Here is a 22,472-nt window from a genome sequence, read left to right on the forward strand (position 1 = left end):
ATACCAACGCAATACGTTTGCACCTATTAACTATAGATTCCCAGTCCATCCCACTCCCTCCACCTCCCCCTCCCCGTCATCGTTGGCAAGCACAGTGTGTTCTCCAAGTCCATGAGTTTCTTTCCTATGGAAAGTTTCACTTGTGCGTTATATTAGATCCACATATAAGTGATACTGTATGGTATTTGTCTTTCTCTCTCTGATTTACCTCACTTAGTATGAGAGTCTCTAGTTCCATCCATGTGACTGCAAATGGCATTCTTCTGTTCTTTTTCACGGGTGAGTATTCCATGGCATACACACACACACACACACACACACAGATCGATCACATCTTCTTAATCCATTCATCTGTCGATGGACATTTAGGTTGTCTCCACGTCGGGGCTATTGTGAGTAGTGCTCCAGTGAACACACGGGTGCCGGTGTATTTTTCAAGGAAAGTTTTCTCCAGATGTATGCCCAAGAGTAGGATTGCTGGGTCATATGGTACTTCTCCATTTAGTTTTCTGAGGTACCCCCATACTGTTTTCCATATAGGTGTACAAATTTACATTCTCACCAACAGTGTAGGGGGTACCCTTTTCTCCACACCCTCTCCAGCATTTATAATGCTTGACTTGATAATGATGGGCATTCTGATAGGCGCACGGTGGTACCTCATAGTAGTTTTGATTTGCATTTCCCTAATAATTAGAGATGCTGAGCATGTTTTTCATGTGCTTCTTGGCCATCCACATGTCTTCTTTGGAAAAAGGTATATTCAGGTCTTTTCCCCAATTTTCATTTGGGTCGTTGGGTTGTTTGTTGGTTGGTTGGTTTGCTTTCTGCTGTTGAGTTTTTTAAGGTGATTGTATCTTTTAGTGATGAAGCCCTGTCAGTTGCATCGTTGGAAACTATTTTCTGCCATTCTGCAAGGTGTCTTTTGGGGTTTTTCATGGTATCCTCTGCTGTGCCAAAGATTGTCCGTTTGATTAGTCCCATTGGTTTATTTTTGCCTTTATTTCTGTTGCCGTGGGAGACTGACCTAAGAAAATTTTGTACGGTTGACAGCAGAGAGTATCTTGCCTATGTTCTCTTCATGGAGCTTTATGGTGTCTTGTCTTACGTTTAAGTCGTTAAGCCCCCATTTTGAATTTATTTTTTGTGCATGGTGTGAGAGTGTGTTCCAGTTGCATGGATTTATGTGCAACTGTCCAGTTTTCCCAGCACCACTGTCTCTTTCCTGTCCATATTCTTGCCTCTTTTGTTGACGATGAATTGACCATAGTTGTCTGGGCTCATTTCTGGATTCTCTATTCTGTTCCATTGGTCTGTATGTCTGCTTTGGAACCAGGACCACACTCTCTTGCTTACTGTAGCTTTGCGGTACTGCCTGAAGTCTGGGGGAGTTATGCCTCCTGCTTGGTTTTTGTTCCTCGGGATTGCTTTGGCAATTCTGGGTCTCTCATGGTTCCCATAAATTTTTGGATTCTTTGTTCCACTTCAGTGAAAAATGTCTTGGGGAGCGTGATGGGGATTGCATGGAATCTGTAGGCTGCTTTGGGTAGCATGGCCATTTTTACAAGGTTAATGTGTCCGACCCAGGAGCGTGGAAAGTCTTTCCCTTTCTTTGCATCCTCTAATTTCCCTCACTAATGTTTTATACTTCTCAGCATATAAGTCTCTCACCTCCTTGGTCAGGTCAATTCCCGGGTATTTGATTTTGGGGGGTGCAACTTGAAAAGGTATTGTATTTTTGTATTCCTTTTCTAGAATTTCATTGGGAGTCTACAGACATGTGACTGATTTCTGAATGTTAATCTTGTATCCTGCTACTTTGCTGATTTTTTTGATCCGTTTGAGTAGTTTTGGGGTTAAGCCCTTAGGGTTTTCTCTGTATAGTATCGTGTCATCTGCACACAGTGACAATTTCACCTCTTCTCTTCCCATTTACATACTCTTTATTGCTTCTGTTTGTCTAATGGCTGTGTCTCCAGCTTCCGAAATACTAAGTTGAATAAAAGTGGTGAGAGTGGGCATCCTTGTCTTGTTCCAGATTTGAATGGGAAGGCTTTCAGCTTTTCTCCATTGAGTGTCATATTAGCGGTGTGTTTCTCGTGCATGGCTTTTCTTATGTTAAGGTATGCTCCCTCTGGAACCACTTTGCTAAGAGTTTTTACCATGAATCGATGTTTGACTTTGTCAAATGCCCTGTCCACATCTACTGAGATGATCATGTGGTTTTTGACTTTTCCTTTGTTCATGTGGTGTGTGACGTTGATTGATTTGCATACGGCAAACCATCCTTGTGCACCTGGGATGAATCCACTTGGTCGTGGTGTATGATGATCTTTTTTCTATGTTGTTGATTCAGTTGGCTAAAGTTTTGCTGAGAAGTTTTGCATCTACATTCATCAAAGATATGGCCTATACTTTTCTTTTTTGGTGGTATCTTTGTCTGGTTTTGGTATGAGGGTGATGGTGGTGTTTGGGAGTGTTCCTTCTTCTGCAACATTTTGCAAGAGTTTAAGGAGGAGGCGTATAAGTTCCTCTTGGTATGTTTGAAAGACGTCGCCTGTGAAGCCATCTGGCCCTGGGCTTTTACTTGTCAGGAGAGTTTTTACGACATCGTCAATTTCATTTCTAGTGATAGGTCTGTTCAGGTGATCTATTTCTTCTGGATTCCGTTTTGGCGGGCTCTAGGTCTCTAGAAAGTTGTCTGCTTCTTCTAGATTGTCGAATTTGTTGGCATACAACTGTTCATGGGACTCTCTTATGGCTTTTTGTATTTCTGCAGGATCCATCAGGATTTCTCCTTTTTCATTTCTTATTTTGTTGATTTGGGTTTCTTTCTCTCCTCTTCTTGGGGAGACTGGCCAGAGGTTTGTTGATTTGGTTGACGTGGTCAAAGAACCAGCTCTTGCTTTTGTTGATTTTTTCCATTGTTTTTTGATTCTCTGTTTTATGGATCTCCTCTCGGATCTTCATGATTTCCTTCCTTCTGCTGACTTTAGGTTTTGTTTGTTCTTCCTTTTCGAGTTCCTTCAGGTGGTGGGTTAAGTTGTTGATTTGAGATTTTTTCTTCCGTTTTGAGGAAGGCCTGTCTTGCTATGAATTCCCCTCTGAGCACTGCTTTTGCAGCATCCCATAGATTTGGAGGGGTTGCGTCTTCCTTATCCTTTGTCTCCAGGTATTTTTAAATTTCCTGCTTGATTTCCTCATTGACCCATGGCATCTTTAGGAGCACGTTGTGTAGTCTCCATGTGGTCGGGTTTTTCTCATATCTTTTCCTCTGGTTGATTTCTAGTTCCATGTCATTGTGGTCAGAGAGATCCTTGAAATAATTTCTATACTCTTAAATTTGTTGAGGTTAGCTTTGTGCCCCAGTATGTGATCAATCCCTGAGAGTGTTCCAGGTGCACTTGAGAAGAATGCGTATGCTGATTTTTTTGGATGGAATGTCCTGAAAATGTCGATTAAGTCTCACTTTTCCATTGCGTCATTCAGGATCTCTGTTGCCTTCCTGATTTTCTGTCTAGAGGATCTGTCCATCGATGTGAGTGGGGTGTTAAAGTCTCCTGCTATTAGTGTCCTCCCATCTATTTCTCCTTTTATGTCTGTTGGTGTTTGTTGTAGGTACCTGGGTGTTCCAGCATTAGGGGCATATATGTATTGGTGAGTGTAACATCCTCTTCTTGAGTGGGTCCTTTAAGCATTAAATAGTCTTCTTCTTTGTCTTTCTTTATGGCCTTTATCTTAAAGCCTATTTTGTCTGATTTGAGTATTGCAACTCCTGCTTTCTGGTCTTGTCCATTGGCATGAAATATCTTTTCCCATCCCCTCACTTTCAATCAATAGGAGTCCTTTGCCCAAAGGTGAGTCTCTGGTAGACAGCAGATTGTAGGTGTTTACTTTTTTTTTAATCCAGTCTGCCACTCAGTGTCTTGTGATAAGAGCATTCAGTCCATTGACCTTTAAGGTAATTATTGATACATATGGATTTATGGCCATTTTCAACCTTGGTTTCCAGTTGATTCTATGTTTCTCCTATCCTCCTTTTTTTGGGGTTGGATGATTTCCATTTATTTTGTGCTTGAGTACTTTTCTTTTGAGCTTTTGTGAATGTGAACCCTTCCTGGATTTGCTTGTTTTAGCCTGATAGTCATACAGGCTCAAGCATATTATTGTTTAAAAAAAAAAAAAAAGAGTCTCTACTGTCTTCCTTTCATTCCCCACATTCTAAGATTTTGAAGTCCCTTGTTAGCATCTTCATGTTTGTCCCTTTGCTGTTCCTTGTGTTTATCATCGATTTTACTGTAGGTTGTTGGGTTTTTTTTTTTTCCTCTTTTAGATCTGTATGCTGGCTTATGTAAGTGTTTGCTTTCCAGTTGTGGTTTTCTCCATCCTATTTCTTCGTACTTCTTCTTTTATTTAGAGATGCCCTTTCGGTGTTTCTTGAAGAATGGTTTAGGTTTGCTGTACTCTTTTAGCTTGTGTTTGTTGGAGGAATTCTTTATTCCCCCTTCTATGTTAAATGATATTCTTGCTGGATAGAGTATTCTAGGCTGCAAATTGTTTCCTTTCAGAATTTAAGTATATCTTGCCCCTCCCTTCTGGCCTTTACTGTTTCTGTGGAGAAATCAGCCTTCTGCCATGTGGGTGTTCCCTTAGAATTAACCCTTTGTTTTCTTCTTACTGCCTTTAGAATCCTCCCTCTCACTTAAACTTTTGCCATTCGTATCATAATATGTTTTTGTGTGGGCCAGTTTGGGTTCAACTTGTTTGGGGCCCTCTGGGCTTCCTGTATCTTGATACCAGATTACTTTGTTTAGTGTTGGAAAGGTTTCAGACATAATTTCATTGAATATACTTTCAATCCCCTTTTCTTTTTCTTCTCCTTCTGGAATTCCTATTATGCATACATTGGCCCTCTTTGTATCACCCCATGGATCTCTTATACTGCTTTCATGTTTTTTCATTTGGTTTTCTGTCCACTGTCCCGACTGGGTGATTTCCATGAGTCCATCTTCCAGGTCACCAATTCCTCCCTCTGCATCATTCATTCTGCTCGTCAGTTCCTTTAGCTCAGTTTGTGTCTCTGAACATGAATTTCCTAATTTTTCTCTGTTCCTACTTACACATTTCTGGTTCCTTTCCAAAGGAATCTGCATTACTTTTCACCTCTGCTCTTAATTCCTTGATATTCAGACTCAATTCCTTCAGTAGTTTCACCTCCTCCCTTTTGAACACAGTGTCTATCAGACTACCAAGGACTGTTTCATTTTTTTGCTGCTTCATGTGAATTCTCCTGTTCCTTTAACTGGAATTGGTTCCTGAGCTTCTTCATCTTGCTTATGGTTTTCTCTTTCTGTGAGTTTAGGGAAGCCAAACTGAAGTCTTGGAGGGTGACTTCTATCAGGAACACCCTTGTTTTTTGGGGGGGTTGCTATTTTTCTTCGTCATGGGAATTTGAATATTAGGTGTCTTGTTCTTTGGTATGAGCAGGCTGTTATCCCCAAGGTGCTGAGTGTGTTCCCAGGGAGCAGGAGGCAATGCTTAGGGGTAGTAGTCAGTGCCTGGCTGCTGGGCTCTTAACAGCAGCAAGGACCTGCAGGAAGGTGGCACAGCCTTCTCCTTATTGAAGGACCCTGGGAAGTGTGGATGAGACTTAGGCGGATTTACAGGATGCCCAGAGCATTTGGCAGTGGCAACAGCAGGGTGGGTGTGTTCCCAGGGGAGCAAGAACAGCAACAGGTGGTATTCCACTGCAATGTCCTCCTCTGTGGTGCCCTCTGAGGTGGCCGGGGCTGCAAATGATTCCTGATCAGGGTCCCCCAGAAGCAGTGATTGTGAACTGGGAGGGACTTTGGATGAAGGATATACCCTTATGAGAATCAGAGAGGATGGGAAAATGGAGCCAGTAGGGGTTTTAGTGGCTAGGAGAGATGATGGCCCAGTTGTTGGAGGGAGAAAGTGAAATTTAAGTGGGAAAGGAGGGCTGAAAGGTTATTAAGGAAGACATAGTTCCTGACACATGTCCATTGGTGCAGACTGCTTAATACCAAACCAATTGTTCCTAATTGTTGGATCTCGTTAGGAGGACGAACAAGGAGTATGGAATTGCTTTAGGTTTCCTATTTGACAGCTTTCCGGACAAACATCAGGAAGAAGGTATCCTGCCTGAGCCACCTTCCTGTATGACCTTGAGCCACAAGGGGTATCTACTTTATCCTTTCAACTGTAAAATGGGGATCACATCATAGGACTGCTCGGAAGAGGAGTATCAGGATATAGGGGCTGTTGCTGAAACACAGGGGGATTGCCAAGCATCCGCTGCCACGAGTCCCTGTAAGAGGGTCCCAACAGCAGCCAGGGCAGCAAGGACAAATTCTTCCAGCCCAAACCAATCTTGGCCTCCCAGGGTCCTGGGATTGTCCTCCAGTTCCTCCAGTACAGAAGCACTGCAAGTAACTTCCAAAATATAACATACACTTCAATATTCCACTTATTATAGTAAATAAACCAAACCAAAAATGTGGCCTTTCCAGGAACCCAAAGAATTATTCCTGCATGCAATAAATATCCCAACCACTGGCTTTGGCCACAGAAAGAACTTCACAAACCCCCCAAGCCCGGGGCATCACTGGGAAATCCCACAGAGCCAGGTACAGCGGCCCAAAGGGTAGTTGAACATAGGACCATGTCTCTCATTCACTGTCTGGAATGCCTCTTAAGAAAGCTGCCAGGATCTGTTCCTCATAAGCCATCTCCCTTAGTCAGTTTTTTTTTCATTACAGAAAAAGCAGATCATTGCCATTCTGTAGGGAGTAATGGGCCCAGCCTAAGAGAATGAATCTGCACTCCTTTTTCTCCTTTGAAGATCTCTCCCAATACTTTTTTGCTCAACTGCAAGAACTCCCTTGCCCCCAGGGGCCCTTCACGCTATATATCAGCCTCCCAACAGAACCCGGGCATTCAGGTTAATTTAAAAGACTGCTGTCCCAGGTTGGCTCTGGGATGTGGCACCAGGGACAGAGTGAGTCAGGAGTTGGTCATTGGGAACAATCGTGCACCATTTGGCCAGTCCTTGGACAGAGGCAAGAAGCAGGGCTTAGTGCCCTAGGAGTCTTCACTCCTGGCAGCCAGACACACTGGATCCCAGCTCTGGTGTTACTAGCTCCTTGGTAGTAGGTCCACGGATCCGCCTCCTTGTAATTGCCCCCCCTTCCTGTCCTAGATGCACACTACCCCTCCACTCTCCACACCAGAGCTCGGACACACTACACCGGCCATGTCCTCCCACACTCGTGTGGCCCTGGTGACTGGCTCAAACAAGGGTATTGGCCTTGCCATCGTCGGGAGCTGTGTCGGGCAAGTTTCTCGGGGATGTGGTACTGCACAGCCCAGGGAGTGGTTCGGGGACAGGCGGCCAGTGAAGCAGCTGGAGGCAGAGGGCCTGAGCCCACGCTTCTCACCACTGGACATCATGACCTGCAGAGCATCCGGGTCCTGCGTGACTTCCTGTGCAAGGAGTACGGGGGGCTGACGTGCTGGTCAACAATGCGGCCATCACCCCCAGAAGTAGTGGATAGGAGTTTCCATATTGGATGGGATACAGCCTTGTGAGGGTGGCCAACATTGGCTGTGACAGGGCACTGGCTGAATCTCAGGTGTGGGGTCTAGAGCCCATCCCCAAGAGTGGACATACTGGTGGCCAGAGGGAGCAGAATCCTTCCAGACTGACAAGTCCCTTCCAGCCAGAGGGCTCCCAGAAATACCTTTGGTCAGACGGTTTAGGACTGGTCCAGATTTTCCACATATCCACTCTCATGGAATTTGGGAGCCCTTCAGTGAATTTTTAACTTATGTTGACATGAACAAAAATCTGGCAAAGCATGGGACACGCAGATCCCATATTTGCTTCCCTTCACTTAGCCTCCCCTGATGGTGCCATCTTACAGAACTCTAGAGCACGATCAAGCCACTGAAATGCGCACTGGCACAACGCTGCGAAGGAAACACGGACATTAATTAATATTCATCAGAATACATAGCACGGGAGTTCCTGTCATGCTCAAGGGTAACAAAACCAACTACTATGCCTGAGGAGGTAGATTTGATCCCTGGGCCTCACTCAGTGGGGGAAGGATCCAGCTTTGCCATGAGCCTGTGGTGTTAGGCCACAGACACGACTTGGATTCCTGCCTAGCTCTGGTGTGGTGTAGAACGGCAGTTACAGCTCCGACTGGACCCTTAACGTGGGAAAATCCATATCCATATGCCTAGGGTGCAGCCCACCCACCCCCCCCCAAAAAAAGAAAGAAAACATATTACAAAGAGCTACCATTGTCAAAATTTCACATAAGGCTAATATTTATTAACTCCATTTCCTTCAGCTCTAAGAGCTGCCAATCCCACACCATTTCATATCTCAGCAGAAATGATGATGAAAACAACTTCGTGGGAACCCGAGATGTGTGCACCGAGCTTCTGCCGCTAATAAGACCCAAAGGTGAGTCTGAATGGAGCCCAAATAAGGGGTTTCAGGCAAGATCTGGGCTCCGCTGCCTCTGGCCTCCTCTGCGGTCCCAGCTCCCTCTCCTCTTCCACTTCACTGGCAGCAAGGCTGTGTCCCCACCTTTCCAGGTGGCCTGAGGCCCAAGGTCCTTCTACACAGTCCAACTGAGTCTTGCCTCGGTCCAGCTGCTCTTTGCACATCTGGCCCTTTCTTCTCTTCCCACCTTAACGCAAAGGTCTCCTCTGAGAGCCCTTTAACTTGCCCCATGCCCGTACAGCTGGGCTTCCCTTAGGACCCACCCAGATCTCTCACCCCTCCTTCCCGCTCACAGTGACTGATCACCTTCGTCGTTGCTTGTTGGCTTTTTCTGATTCGGGTTTCGGGAGCCCAGACTACCACAATTCATATGCCCCAAAGGCTTTCCTTCATCTCTTCATTTCACTTTTCTTTTGACTCCACCTGATAGAAATATTTATACATATCATTGGTTAAAATGCTAAGCGAAGCGCACACTTCGGAGTCTTTGGCCAATTCAGGACATCCCATACCACCCTCAGGGTCAATATTTACTAAAAAGTACAAGAATCAGCAAAAGTCTTTAAACACACATAAGTAACTAGGAACAGAGATAGCTCAGGTCAGCAGTGGTCAAGGTCTCATGGCACAGGGTCAGAAAGACCAGGATGGAGTTGCCACATGCCCTCCCAGCAGATCCTGGGGGAAGCACGATTTCTCCTGAAACAACAGGAGACAGCACCTGTGGAGATTGCCCACCCGGGAGCTCCACTGACCATGGTGTCCAGTGGCCTTGGTGCTGTGCTCACTTAGGTGTGGCCCAATGAGCACTTTGCTCTCCTGACTCTTCAGCCCCTCCCAAGATCCACCTTCATACCAATACCCCAAGGCCCCCAGCATAGTCACCTGTTAACATAGATTATAGAGCGGACCCTAGGTAACAAGTCCAGGCCAGGCTTCTCAGGCAGGACATTTAAGGGTTTAACATTTCCTCCAAGGCCCCTGGCCAAGGGCTGAAGCATCCTGTGCACAAGCTTAGGCCTTCCCTTACAGAGAGCACCCAAGGGGGCTTTCCTAGGGCTCTCTACATCCAAAGGACATCAAGCAACTACATCTAGTACAAAAGTTACTAACAGAGCAACAGTCTGAGATATATGCAATAACTGCAGGAGGCAACTTGGGGAGGGATACTTGAGAGGAACAGATAAACCTACTTCCACTTCATGTTGTTTTGGCAAATTGTGGTCTCCCCTTAGTCAACTGCTATTGGACATTTTTAGCATACAACTGTTTCTTCAACTATTTGACAGATATTAAGCAATAAGCCAAGGCATATAAATTTTTCTTTCTTTCTTTTTTTTTTTTTTTCTTTTTCCCTTTTCTGGGGCTGCTCCGCCGGCGTATGGAAGTTCCCACGCTACAGGTCCAATCACAGCTGTAGCCACCGGCCTACACCAGAGAACAGCACCGTGGGATCTGAGCCACATCTGTGACCCACACCACAGCTCACAGCAGTGCTGGGTCCTTAACCCACTGAGCAAGGCAAGGGATCGAATCCGCAACCTCATGGTTCCTAGTCGGATTCGTTAACAATGCACCCACGATGGGAACTCCACAAGGCCATATAAATTTTTAAAGATATTTTCTTAGAAAAATATATCTATTTGCCTCAGAAATCACAAAACTAGATGTGGTGATGATGCTTCTACCATGGGTAGAGAGGACACATGATTATGGAGAGAAGACTGAAAGAAAGTAAGGAGGTTATGGGACTGTGTGCAGCTTCAGAAACTTGGTGGCTCTTTGTCAATGGTGCTCCTAAGCTTTCAATCGAGTCAAATAGACATTTACAGTTCATACTCTGGATGCTACATAACCCACCAGGGACAAAGCCACTCAATCGAATGGCCACCTTGTTTCACCAATTTACAACATGGAAGTAGTGCTACTCAGCTCCCCTCGATTTTTGTCATCTACTCATTTCATCAGTTACAACCAAGGAGACTGTCACCAGTCTCCCAGGACACTTGACCGCAACATCAGTACCTGCCTGACGCCTTAGACAGGGTTTCCCACCAGGGTGGAAAAGCCAGTCCAGAAACAGCATCTCATCTCAGCAGGGCACAATAAACTTCCTAGGCCTCCACCCTCCACCCGAATTCCAGCTCTGTGTCCAGACATGGCCTCAACAAGTCTGTCTCCTACACATCTCCCTCCTTCTGACTGGCGGCAGAGGAAACATTCAGGGCCTTGGGTCTCAGAAGAGCTAGAGTCTTAGGAACAATGACCAACTCCTACTGGGGCTGCACCCATTTCCACTCCCTCCTGCACCCAAAAAGACAACTGCAAGGAACCACACCTGAGGACAGTCCCTCCATAGTATCTGCACCTCCTCACCCAGGAAAGACCTGCTTCTGATGGCCCCTATCATGTCCTACTCTCATTCCCTCTTAAGGTCCCTTTGAATCTCTCAGTGGCATGCTCACTGGGCATCTCCGAAATAATCAGATTCCACTGCCCCTCTCTGTCCTCCAATAGCCAGGACTGGAAGCATTACTCGTGAGTGAGAAAAACCCAAACCCAGAAAAACAATGCATGAAATTCAGACCCTGAAATGAATGCTTTTAGCTTATTCTGTACTGAGCCTCCCAGATGAATGCTGTCTGATCCCCTAGGAACTGCCATTCATAAACCCACAGGCTCTTTGGCAGGTCAAGACAACACCTGTCTAGAGCACTGGCCAAGTGACCATAGACCCTCAGGTGGCCCCAAAGGAGGCCACTCTCCTGAGTGCAGCGAGAACTCCTCTTATTTCTGAACATTTTCCTCCATACACCAGTTTCCTTTTCTTATGGGAATCTGGGCACTGCCCTCCCACTAGAGCATTTCATTCCCTGACATCATCCATACACGATGCTCAGCAGATGATCCAAGGCCAGTTCATGTCCCTCTCTCACAGAGGCACTCTTACGTCTTCACCTAGCAAACTGCTCACTCCTGGGGAATTGGGTCTATATCCTTTGGTGCTCATGTCTCTATATAAGGATCTGTGTTGTATTACAGGCAGAGGAGTGGTTGAATGTGTCTAGCACTGGAGGGTGTCAGACCCTTAACGAGTGCAGCCCTGAATTGCAGCAGAAGTTCAAGAGTGAGACCATCACAGAGGAGGAGCTGGTGGGGCTCATGAACAAGTTTGTGGAAGACACAAAAGAACGGGGTGCACAGGAAGGAAGGATGGAGTGATTCGACCTACGGAGTGACAAAAAATGGGGGTCTCTGTGTTGTCCAGATCTATGCCAGGAAACTGAGTGAGCAGAGAGCAGGGGACCAAGATCCTCCTGAATGCCTGCTGCCCAGGGTGGTGAGAACTGACATGACTGAGGCACACAAGAGCCCAGAAGAAGGAGCAGAACCGTTGTATACCTGGACCATTTGCCTCAGATGCTGAAGGGGCCTCATGGTCAGTTTGTTTCTGGGAAGAAGTGTAGAATGGGGTTTCCCCTAAAGCTACCCCTGGGCCAATGCATAATTTGTGTCCTGATTTCCCAAAAAATACTTATACTGTCAAAAACAGCCCTATGCAAAATTGAAAAAGAAAATAGAGAACCAAAATGTTCCATTGAGTCCCCACTCGGAAGGGCTGCTCATTCTGTGAAGGCTTATGTCCATTACTTCTCGACCTCCAAGAAGGGAAACATGGAGTAGATGACATAATGTAACCAATCAAGAGATGAATAAAATGCTCTTCATAAAGGTCCACGTGTGCGCGACTGTTCCTATGCTAAAAAAGGCTCAGACATGGAAGAGACCCAAGGCAGGTCAAGAGAAGCGCGAGCATAACTTGGGACAACCCCCGTTATGATCCGGTCAGACAGGAAATCCACTGAGCTTTGCGGGTCCAAGTGGCTCTGCTGCAGCTACTCAGATCTGCCTTTGCAGCAGGAAAGTCGCCAGAGAGGGTTCATAAACCGAGGAGCATGGTGACATTGAGACCGTGGGCTAGCTCAGCAGCCAGCAGTGTAACACGGGCAGCATCACAGAGGGAGGATATTTGCTCTGGTGTCTTTAAACCCCAAATTCAATGGGACAAGAGCAACTGTGTAGTTGAAGGAGGGGGCACTTTTATGAAAGATGCGGACCTAAGAGAATCAGAGCCGGCAGGAAGAGGGAGTGTGCAGGTGTGTTGGTGGATAGGAGAGATTGTGGTCCAGTCTATGCAGGGAGGGTGTGTTGTTTATGTGAGCCTGGAGGGGCAGGAGGCCTGCAACGTCAGTAATGAGTCCAACACCCACGTGGTAATGGTGCCTGACGCAAACAAGGATTGCCCATGGTGTGGGAGCTGTGCCAGCAAGGGACATTCCCAGAGGACAGGCAGCAGTGAAGCAACTGCAGGCAGAGGCCCTGAGCCTACAATTCCCCCAGCTGGACATCGGTGACCTGCAGAGCATCTCTGCCCTGTGCGACTTCCTATGCATGGAGTACCCAGGAGCTGCACCCTCTGGTCAATGATGGGGCCATCACCTTCCAGTGTATGTGGATGGGACCTCAAAGGATATAGGCTGTGAGGGTGGCCAGCATGGGTGGGTCACGGCTACTGCCTGAACCTCTGCTATGGGATTTAGAAACTGTCCCCTCGGGAGGCGGAGAGATGGATGGACAGACAGGCAGATGTCCACAAGGAGCAGAATCCTTCCAGACGGACAAGCCCTTCCCCATAAGGACTCTGCAATACCTGTCATCCAGCTGTTAAGTCCAGGATTTCACAGTATCACTCTGAAGTTTGGAGCCGCTGGGTGATTGTTTATAGCTGATTTAGAACTTTCTGTCAATATCTGCTCTACGGCAACGTGACTCAGCTATACATAGATATACACAGATATTTTCTCATATTACCTTCCATCAGGATCCATCAGGATCCATCAGGCGTGAGTGGATAGCCTGTGCTATGCAGCAGGATCTCATTGCGAATCCACTCCAAATGTGGGAGTTTTTGCCAGGTCCATAAGTTGTATTTTGGTTTTTTATTTGTTTGATTATGGTTTCCTTGGCTGTGCAAATGTTGATTAGGTTCAGTTGGTTTCCTTTTGTCTTTAATTCTATTGCTTTGGAAGACGGACCTAAGAAAACATTTGTGTGGTTGATGTCAGAGAATGCTTTGCTCATGTTTTCTTCTAGGAATTTTATGGTGTCTTGTCTTACGGTTAAGTCTTTAAGCCATTTTGAGTGGTGTTTCTTTGTTTGGTTTTGTTTTTTAAGATTTTCCTTTTTTCTATTACAGTTGATTTACTATGTTCTGTCAATTTCTGCGGTACAGCAAAGTGACCCAGCCATACCTATATGTGTACGCATTCTTTTCTCCCTTTATCCTCCATCCTGTTCCATCACAAGTGACCAGGTAGAGTTCCCTGTGCTATAACAGCAGGATCTCATTGCTTTCCCACTCCAAATGCAAAAGTTTGCATCTTTCAACCCAGGATGCCCAGCCCATCCCACCCCATCACCCTCCCCTTGGCAACCACAAGTCTGTTCTCAAGGTCTATCAGTTTTTGTGAGAGTTCCAGTTGCCTCCATGTTGCTGCAAATGGCATTATTCTGTTCTTTTATTATGGTTGATCAGTATTCCATTGTGCATGTGTGCGTGTGTGTGTGTACATATATATATATATATATATATATATATATGTATATATATATACACATATATATATATATACACACCACACCTTAATCTATTCATCTGTCTTTGGACAATTACACTGTTTCCATGTCTTGGCTACTGGGAATAGGACTGCAATGCACTTATGGGTGCATGTGTATTTTTTCAAGGAAAGTTTTTATCTGAACATATGCCCAAGAGTAGGAGTGCCAGGTCATATGGTACTTTTATATTTACTTTTCTGAGGTACCTCCATACTGTTTTCCACAGTGGTTGTGCCAATTTACATTAGGACCAACCGTGTAGTATAGTTCCCTTTTCTCCACACCCTCTCCAGCATTTGTAGTTGTTGACTGGCTAATGATGGGCATTCTGACACGTGTGAGGTGTTACCTCACAGTAGTTTTGATTTTACATTTCCCTAATAATTAATGATGTAGAGCATTTCTTCATCTTCTTTTTGGCCATGCATACCTCTTCTTTGGAGAAATGTACATTCAGGTCTTTTTCGCCATTTTTCACTTGGGTTGTTCGTTTTTTTGCTGTTGAGTGTTTTGTTTTTGTTTTTTAGTACACAATGAATTGATTACATTTATAGTGGTAAAATGAGCATCACAATCCAATGTTATAGGATTTCCATCCCACACCCCCAGTGCATCCCCCACCCCCCAACTGTCTCCTTTGGAAACCACAAGTTTTGCAAAGTCTGAGTCAGTATCTGTTCTGCAAAGAAGTTCAGCATGTCCTTTTTTTTAGATTCCATGTGTCAGTGATAGCATTTGATGTTGGTGTCTCATTGTCTGACTGACTTCACTTAGCATGATCATTTCTAGGTGCATCCATGTTGCTAAAAATGCCAATATTTCATTCCTTTAAGGGCTGAGTAACATTCCATTGAGTATATCTATCACTTCTCTATCCACTCCTCTGTCGATGGACATTTAGGTTGTTTCCATGTCTTGGCTATTGCAATGGTGCTGTGAAGAACATCGGAGTACATGTGTCTTTGTGAGTCGTGGTTTTCTCTGGATAGATGCCCAGGAGTGGGATTGCTGGATCAAAGGGTAGTTCTATTTTGAGTGTTCTGAGGAATCTCCATACGGTTTTCCACAGTGGTTGCACCAATTTACATTCCCACCGACAGTGTACTAGGGTTCCTTTTTCTCCACACCCTCTCCAACACTTATTGTTTGTAGACTTTTGGATGATGGCCCTTCTGGCTGGTGTAAGGTGGTACCTCATAAGAGGTTTTGATTTGCATTTCTCTAATAATGACTGATGTTGAACATCTGTTCATGCTTTTTTGGCCATCCGTATGTCTTCTTTGGAGAACTGTCTGTTTAGATCTTCTGGCCATTTTTTGAAGGGGTTATTTGTTTTGTTTTGTTTTTTTGTATTGAGATGCAGGAGGTGATAATAAATTTTGGAGGTTACTCCCTTGTCCATTGATTCACGTGCAAAGATTTTCTCCTATTCTGTGGGTTGTCTTTTCATTTTGTTTAGGGTTTCCTTTGCTGTGCAGAAACTTTTAAGTTTAATTAAGTCCCATTTGTTTATTTTTGTTTTTATTGTCATTATTCAAAGAGGTGGATCTGAGAAGATGTTGCTGTGGTTTATGTCAGAGAGTGTTTGGCCTCTGGTTTCCTCTAAGAGTTTTATAGCGTCTGGTCTTATATCTAGGTCTTTCATCCATTGCGAGTTTCTTTTTGTGTATGGTGTTAGGGAGTGTCCTAATTTCATTCTTTTCCATGTGGCTGTCCAGTTTCCCCAGCACCACTTATTCAAGGGGCTGTCCTTTCTCCATTGTCTATTCTTGCCTCCTTTGTCATAGATTAGTTGGCTTTAGGTGCGTGGGCTTAATTCTGGGCTTTCACTCCTGTTCCGCTGATCTATATTTCTGCCTTTGTGTCCCTACCACACGGTTTTGATGACGGCTGCTATGTGGTATAGTCTGAAGTCCAGGAGCCTGATTCCTCCAGCTCCATTTTTCCTTCTCAGGATGTCTTTGGCTATTCTGGGTCTTTTGTGCTTCCAAACACACTTTAAAATATTTTGTTCACATTCTGTGGAAAATGTCCTTGGTGATTTGATAGGGATTGCATTGAACCTGTAGATTGCCTTGGATGGAATAGTCATTTTGATAATATTGACTCTTCCAATCCAAGAGCATGGTATGTCTTTCCATCTATTTGTGTCATCTTTGACTTCTTTCATCCGTGTCTTATAGTTTTCAGAGTATGGGTCTTTTGTCTCTTTAGGTAGGTTTACTCCTAGGTATTTTACTCTTTTGGATGTGATGGTAAGTGGGATTGCTGCCCTAATTTCTCTTTCTGATCTTTCATTGTTAATATATCAAAATGCTGTCGATTTCTGTATCCTGCGACTTTGCCAAATTCGTGGATGAGTTTTCTGGTAGCACCTTTAGGATTCTCTAGGTATAGTATCATGTCATCTGCAAACAGTGATAGTTTTACTTCTTCCTTTCCAATTTGGATTCCTTTTATTTCTTTTACTTCTCTGATATTGCCGTGGCTAGGACTTCCAAAACTATATTGAATAGTAGTGGCATGAGTAGTGGAATGAGTAGGCATCTTTGATTTGTTCCTCATCTCAGCGGGAATTCTTTCAGCTTTTCACCATTGAGAATGATGTTACTTCTGTGTTTGTTCATATATGGGCTTTATGATGTTCACGCAGGTTCCCTCTATGCCCACTTTCTGAAGGGTTTTTCTCAAAAATGGGTGTTGGATTTTGTCAAAGTCTTTTTCTGCATCTACTGAGAGGATCATATGGTTTTTATTCTTCAGTTTGTTAATGTGGAGTATCACACTGATTGATTTGTAGATATTGAAGAACCCTTGCATCCCTGTGTGAAATCCCACTTGATCATGGTGTACAATCCTTTTAATGTCATGTTGGATTCGGTTTGCTAGTTGTGTGGAGGGTTTTTGCATCAATGTTCATCAGTGAAATGGGCCTGCAATTTTCTTTTTTTGTGTGTGTGTGGCATCTTTGGTTTTGGTATCAGGGGATGGTGGCCTCATAGAATGAGTTTGGAATTTCCCTTCTCTGCAGTTTTTTGGAATAGTTTCAGAAGTATAGGTGTGAGCTCTTTTCTAAATGTTTGATAGAATTCACCCGTGAAGCCATCTGGTCCTGGACATTTGTTTGTGGGAAGTTTATTAATCATAGTTTCAATTTCAGTACCTATGATTGGCCTGTTCATCTTTTCTAGTTCACCCTGGTTTAGTCTTGGAAGAAAGTACCCTTTGCTTTCAAGAATTAGTCCATTTCTTCTAGGTTTTCCATCTCATTGGTGTATAGTTGCATATAGCAATCTCTTATGATCCTTCGTATTTCTGTGATGTCCACTGTTATTTCTCCTTTTTCATTTCTAATTTTATTGATTTGAGCCCTTTTTGATTTTTTCTTGACAATTCTGGCTAAAGGTTTACCAATTTTGTTGATCTTATCAAGAACACACTTTGGTTTCATTGACCTTCTCTACTGTTTTCTTTGCCTCTATATCATTTATTATTGCTCTGATATTTGTGTTTTCTTTCCTTCTACTAATTTTGGGCTTTGTTTGTTCCCACTTCTTTAGTTGTCTTAGGTGTGAATTTAGGTTGTTTATTTGAGCTTTTTCTTATTTCCAGAGATAGGATTGTATTGCTATAAACTTCCCTCTCAGATCTGCTTTTGCTGTGTCCCAGAGGTTTGGGATTGTTGTGTTTTCATTGTCATGTACCTCTAAATATCTTTAGGTTTCCTCTTCAGTTTCTTCAATGATGCATGGGTTCTTCAGAAGCATATTTTTTTACCTTCTAGGAGTGTGGTTTTTGCTTGTTTGTTTGCTTCTTTCTTTCTTTTATTTGTTTTTTTTTTTTTCCTTGTAGGGGATATCTAGTCTCAGAGCATTGTGTTTGCAGGAAATGCTTGAACAAAATTTCAACTTTTTAACCTTTACCAAGGCTTGCTCTGTGGCCTAAGATGTCATCTATCCTAGAGAATATTCCATGTGCACTTGAGAAGAATATATATTCTTCTGATTGGGATGCAATGTTCTATAAAAACCAGATAAATCTATCTGGTCTAGGGTGTCGTTTAAAGCCTCTGTTTCCCTGTTGGTTTTCTGTGTGGAGGACCTGTCCTTGATGTAAGTGGGGTGTTGGAGTCCTCCAATATTATTGGGTTGTTGCTGATTTCTCCTTTTTTGGCTGTCAGCAGTTGCCTTGTATATTGAGGTACTCCGATGTTAGGTGCGTGTGTCTTTACAAATGTTAAATCCTCTTCTTGGGTAGATCCTTGCATCATTATGTAGTGTCTTTTGGCTCTTGGGACATTCTTTCCTTGAATGTCGATTTTGTCTGATATGTGCTTTGCTCTTCCTGCTTTCCTTTGAGTTCCATTTGCAGGGAAGAGCTTCTTCCATCCCCTCACTTTCAGTCTGTATGTGTCTTTAGGACTGAAATGGGTCTCTTATAAATAGCATATATACATGTCTTGCTTTTGTATCCATCCAGCCAGTCTGTGTCTTCATTTTTTTTTCTTCTCTTTTTGCTATTTCTTTGGGCCACTCCCATGGCATATGGAGGTTCCCAGGCTAGGGGTCAAATCAGAGCTGTAGCCCCCAGCCTACACCAGAGCCACAGCAATGCAGGATCCGAGCCACATCTGCAACATACACAACAGCTCACGGCAATGCTGGATCATAAACCCACTGAGCAAGGGCAGGGACCGAACCCGCAAACTCATGGTTCCTAGTCGGATTCGTTAACCACTGAACCACAGTGGGAACTCCCAGTCTATGTCTTCAGGTTGGAGCATTTAATCATTTACATTCAGTGTAACGAGGGATAACCATGGGATCATTGCCATTTTTCTCATGGTTTGGGAATGCTACTGTGGGTCTTTTTTTTTTCTTCCTTTCCTCTTTTGCTGCTTTCTTTGTGAATTGCTATCATCAGTGTTGTGTTTGGAATGCTTTTTCTTTTTATATGTGTGGATCGACTATGGTCTTTGGTTTGCCATTCCCATTAGGTATGAAGACCACCCACTCCATGTGTACAGAATGGTCGGGGTTGCTGTTCTCTTCTTTGCAGTTGTGTTTTCAGGGTTCTGCATTAGTTTTCTCTTCTTATGTTTGCTAGTTTGGGTAGCATATTTGTCAGTGGGTGATCTTCTACCTTTATATTATCTTTGTCTTTACTGGTGAGTTTCTCAATTCAAATTTCCTTCTTTCTACTTGTGGCTTTTTTCTTTTCTGCCCAGAAATGTTCCTTTAATACCTGGTGTATATCTGGTTTGGAGGCCCTGAAGTCTCTTAGCTTTTGTTTGTCTGAAAAGCTTTGTACCTATCCATTAAACCTGAATGAGAGCCTGATGGGATAGAATATTCTTGGTTCTAGATTCTGCCCCTTCATCACCTTAAATATGTCTTGCCACTCCCTTGTACCTTGCAGACTTTCTGCTGAAAAATCAGCTGTTTTCCTTACTGGGGTTCCCTTTTGAGTTATATGATGTTTTTTCCCTCATGGCTTTTCTTTGGTGTTTTTTCTTTGGATTTAATTTTTGTCCGTTTGATTTGTTAGTGTACTGCTGTGCACACCCTGGGCTTATCCTGGGTGGGATTCTCTGTGCATCCTCAACTTGAGTGAGTGTTTCCTTTCCCATATCAGGGAAGTTTCTGGGCATAATCTCTTTGAATACCTCCTCTGGCCCTTTCGCTCTCCTCTCCTTCTGGGGCCCCTATAATGCCAATGTTGGGATGTGAAATACTGTCCCAGAGGACTCTCAGACTTGCCTCACTTCAGTCATTTTTTCCTTACCTTTTTTATTTTTTTCTTAAGTTTTTTGGCGGGGCCAGTGATTTCCACCATGCTGGCTTCCTCATCACTTTTTTGTTTTTCTGCCCCTGTTATCCTGCTGTTAATTCCTTCTCATGTACTTTTCATATAACATATGGTGCTATCCATCTTAGTTAGCTTGTGCTTTAGGTCTTCTAATTCTTTCTTTAGCACTTCTTGTCAATTCTCCCGTCTGTGCCTCCATCTTTTTTTCCAAGATCTTGGATCATCTTTACTGTCATCTCTCTGAAACCTTTATTTGGTACATGACATATCTCCTCTTCACTTAGTTCATTTTGGATGTTTTTGTCTTGTTCTGTTGTCTGATAGCTATTTCTTTGTCATCTCATAATGTCAAACTATCTCTGTTGTTTATGGTCCACTTGACAGAGTGTATGGAGTTCTAGCATCTGGTGGCTCGTCTTGGAGTTCTCAGGGTTGGTAGCAGCTCACATTTACCCAGAGCTCGTCATGGGAACTGGGGTATTATGCTACCTCCTCTGGAGCCAGGTGGCTCCTAGAACTTGGGTCCATGAGTTGCCTGTGGTACATGGTTCACAGGATTACTTTTGTAGTGGTGGGGATGGGGGCAGCACTGGCTTCTGCAAAGCCTCCTGCTTCCAGGTAGCTCCTCAGGGCGATTTCCGGAAGTTGGCAAAAGCATCAGCTGCTCCTATGGCCCATCACGTTGTCGGGGAAACACTTAGGATAGCTCTATGTAGCTGCATGGGCAGGTCCCTTTCTGTAGCCATTCCTTTGTAGGGAGAGTCTAGATAGCGTTCTCTAATACCCCAAGGGCATGGGCCACTCACGCTCTGTTGTGAAAAGGCTCTCTCTGTTGCTGGAGGCCTGCCAACTTTGGGGAGATCCATCCCTCTCCTACACCAAAGGAAGAGTGCTCCCTGCAGCCACTGCAAACTCAAAAGTGAGCCAGCATGCTCCTCTCGGCTCCTTTGGCTAGACATACAATGTACACTGTTCCCTGCTTCTTTGTTGGCTGGGATCACAGAGCTCGTGCTTTTCCTGAGGGTCATCCCTTCCGATTGAGAAATAAATTTCACTTCCCCATAGACAAATTGCATGTCCAAAAAGTAGGTCGAGAGAAGGTGCCTTATGGCTTGTTACAACAGCCATGATGGATAGGGTCAGACAGGACTTCTTTTCAGCTTTAAAGGTCCAAGTGGTCTCTGTTGGGGCTCCTTGATCTGCCTTTGCAGCAGGAAAATAGACAGAGATGGTCCATAAACCAAGGAAAATAGCAACACTTAGCCTCCATGCTTTACCTCACCAGCCAGCAGTGTAACAAGGGCAATACCACCAAGGGAATTTATTTCCTCTGGTGCCTTTAAACCCCCAACTGACGGGCAAAAAGGAAATTGTGATATTTACCTGGGAGGGGCCTTGTATGAAAGATATACCCTTATGAGAATCAGAGAGGAGGGGAAAATGGAGCCAGTAGGGGTTTTAGTGGATAGGAGAGATTGTGGTCCAGTCTATGGAGGGAGAAAATGAAATTTAAGTGGGAAAGAAGGAACAGGAGGGCTGAAAGGTTATTAAGGAAGACATAGTTCCTGACACATGTCCATTGGTGCAGACTGCTTAATACCAAACCAGCTAAACTGTTCATAATTGTTGGATCTCGTTTGGATGCTGTATAAGGAGTCTGGGGTTCCTTCAAGTTTCCTATTTGACAGCTTTCAGGACAAACATTGGGAAGAAGGTATCCTGCCTGAGCTACCTTCCTGTATGACCTTGAGCCACAAGGGGTATCTAGTCTATCCTTTCAACTGTAAAATGGGGATCACATCATAGGACTGCTCGGAAGAGGAGTATCAGGATATAGGGGCTGTTGCTGAAACACAGGGGGATTGCCAAGCATCCGCTGCCATGAGTCCCTGTAAGAGGGTCCCAACAGCAGCCAGGGCAGCAAGGACAAACTTCTTCCCGCCCAACACCAATCCTGGCCTCCCCAGGGTCCCAAGGATTGTCCATCGTGTTCCCTCTATTCACAGAAGCACTCCATGTCAACTTCCAAAAAATAACATATACTTCATTATTCCGCTTATTAAGTTAACATAACAAAAACCAAGCCAAAATGTGGCACTTTCAGGAACCCAAAGAATTATTTCTGCATGCAATAAGTATCCCAACCACTGGCTTGGCATAGAGAGTACCACAAACCCCCACACACACACACCTTTGGCAACACTGGGAATCCCACAGAGCCTATTACACGGCCCAAAGGATAGTTGAACATAGGACCATTTTCTCTCGTTCACTGACATTAATTCCCTTTAAGAAAGCTCCAGGAACTCTGTTCCTCATGAGCCATCTCCCTTAGTAATTTTTTTTTCATTAAAGAAAAAGCAATCATTGCCAATCAAAGACAATTAATCCAGACTCCTTTTTCTCCTTTGGAAGATGTCCTTCCTGAGTACATTTTGGTCAACGGTCA

The 22,472-nt window shown here is 44.2% G+C and overlaps 1 pseudogene; it reads left to right on the plus strand.

The window, feature by feature from the left end:
• LOC110256279 lies at window positions 7,274-12,111 on the plus strand (annotated as a pseudogene).

This window comes from Sus scrofa, chromosome 13 (assembly GCF_000003025.6).
Source record: "Sus scrofa isolate TJ Tabasco breed Duroc chromosome 13, Sscrofa11.1, whole genome shotgun sequence".
Taxonomy (NCBI): domain Eukaryota; kingdom Metazoa; phylum Chordata; class Mammalia; order Artiodactyla; family Suidae; genus Sus; species Sus scrofa.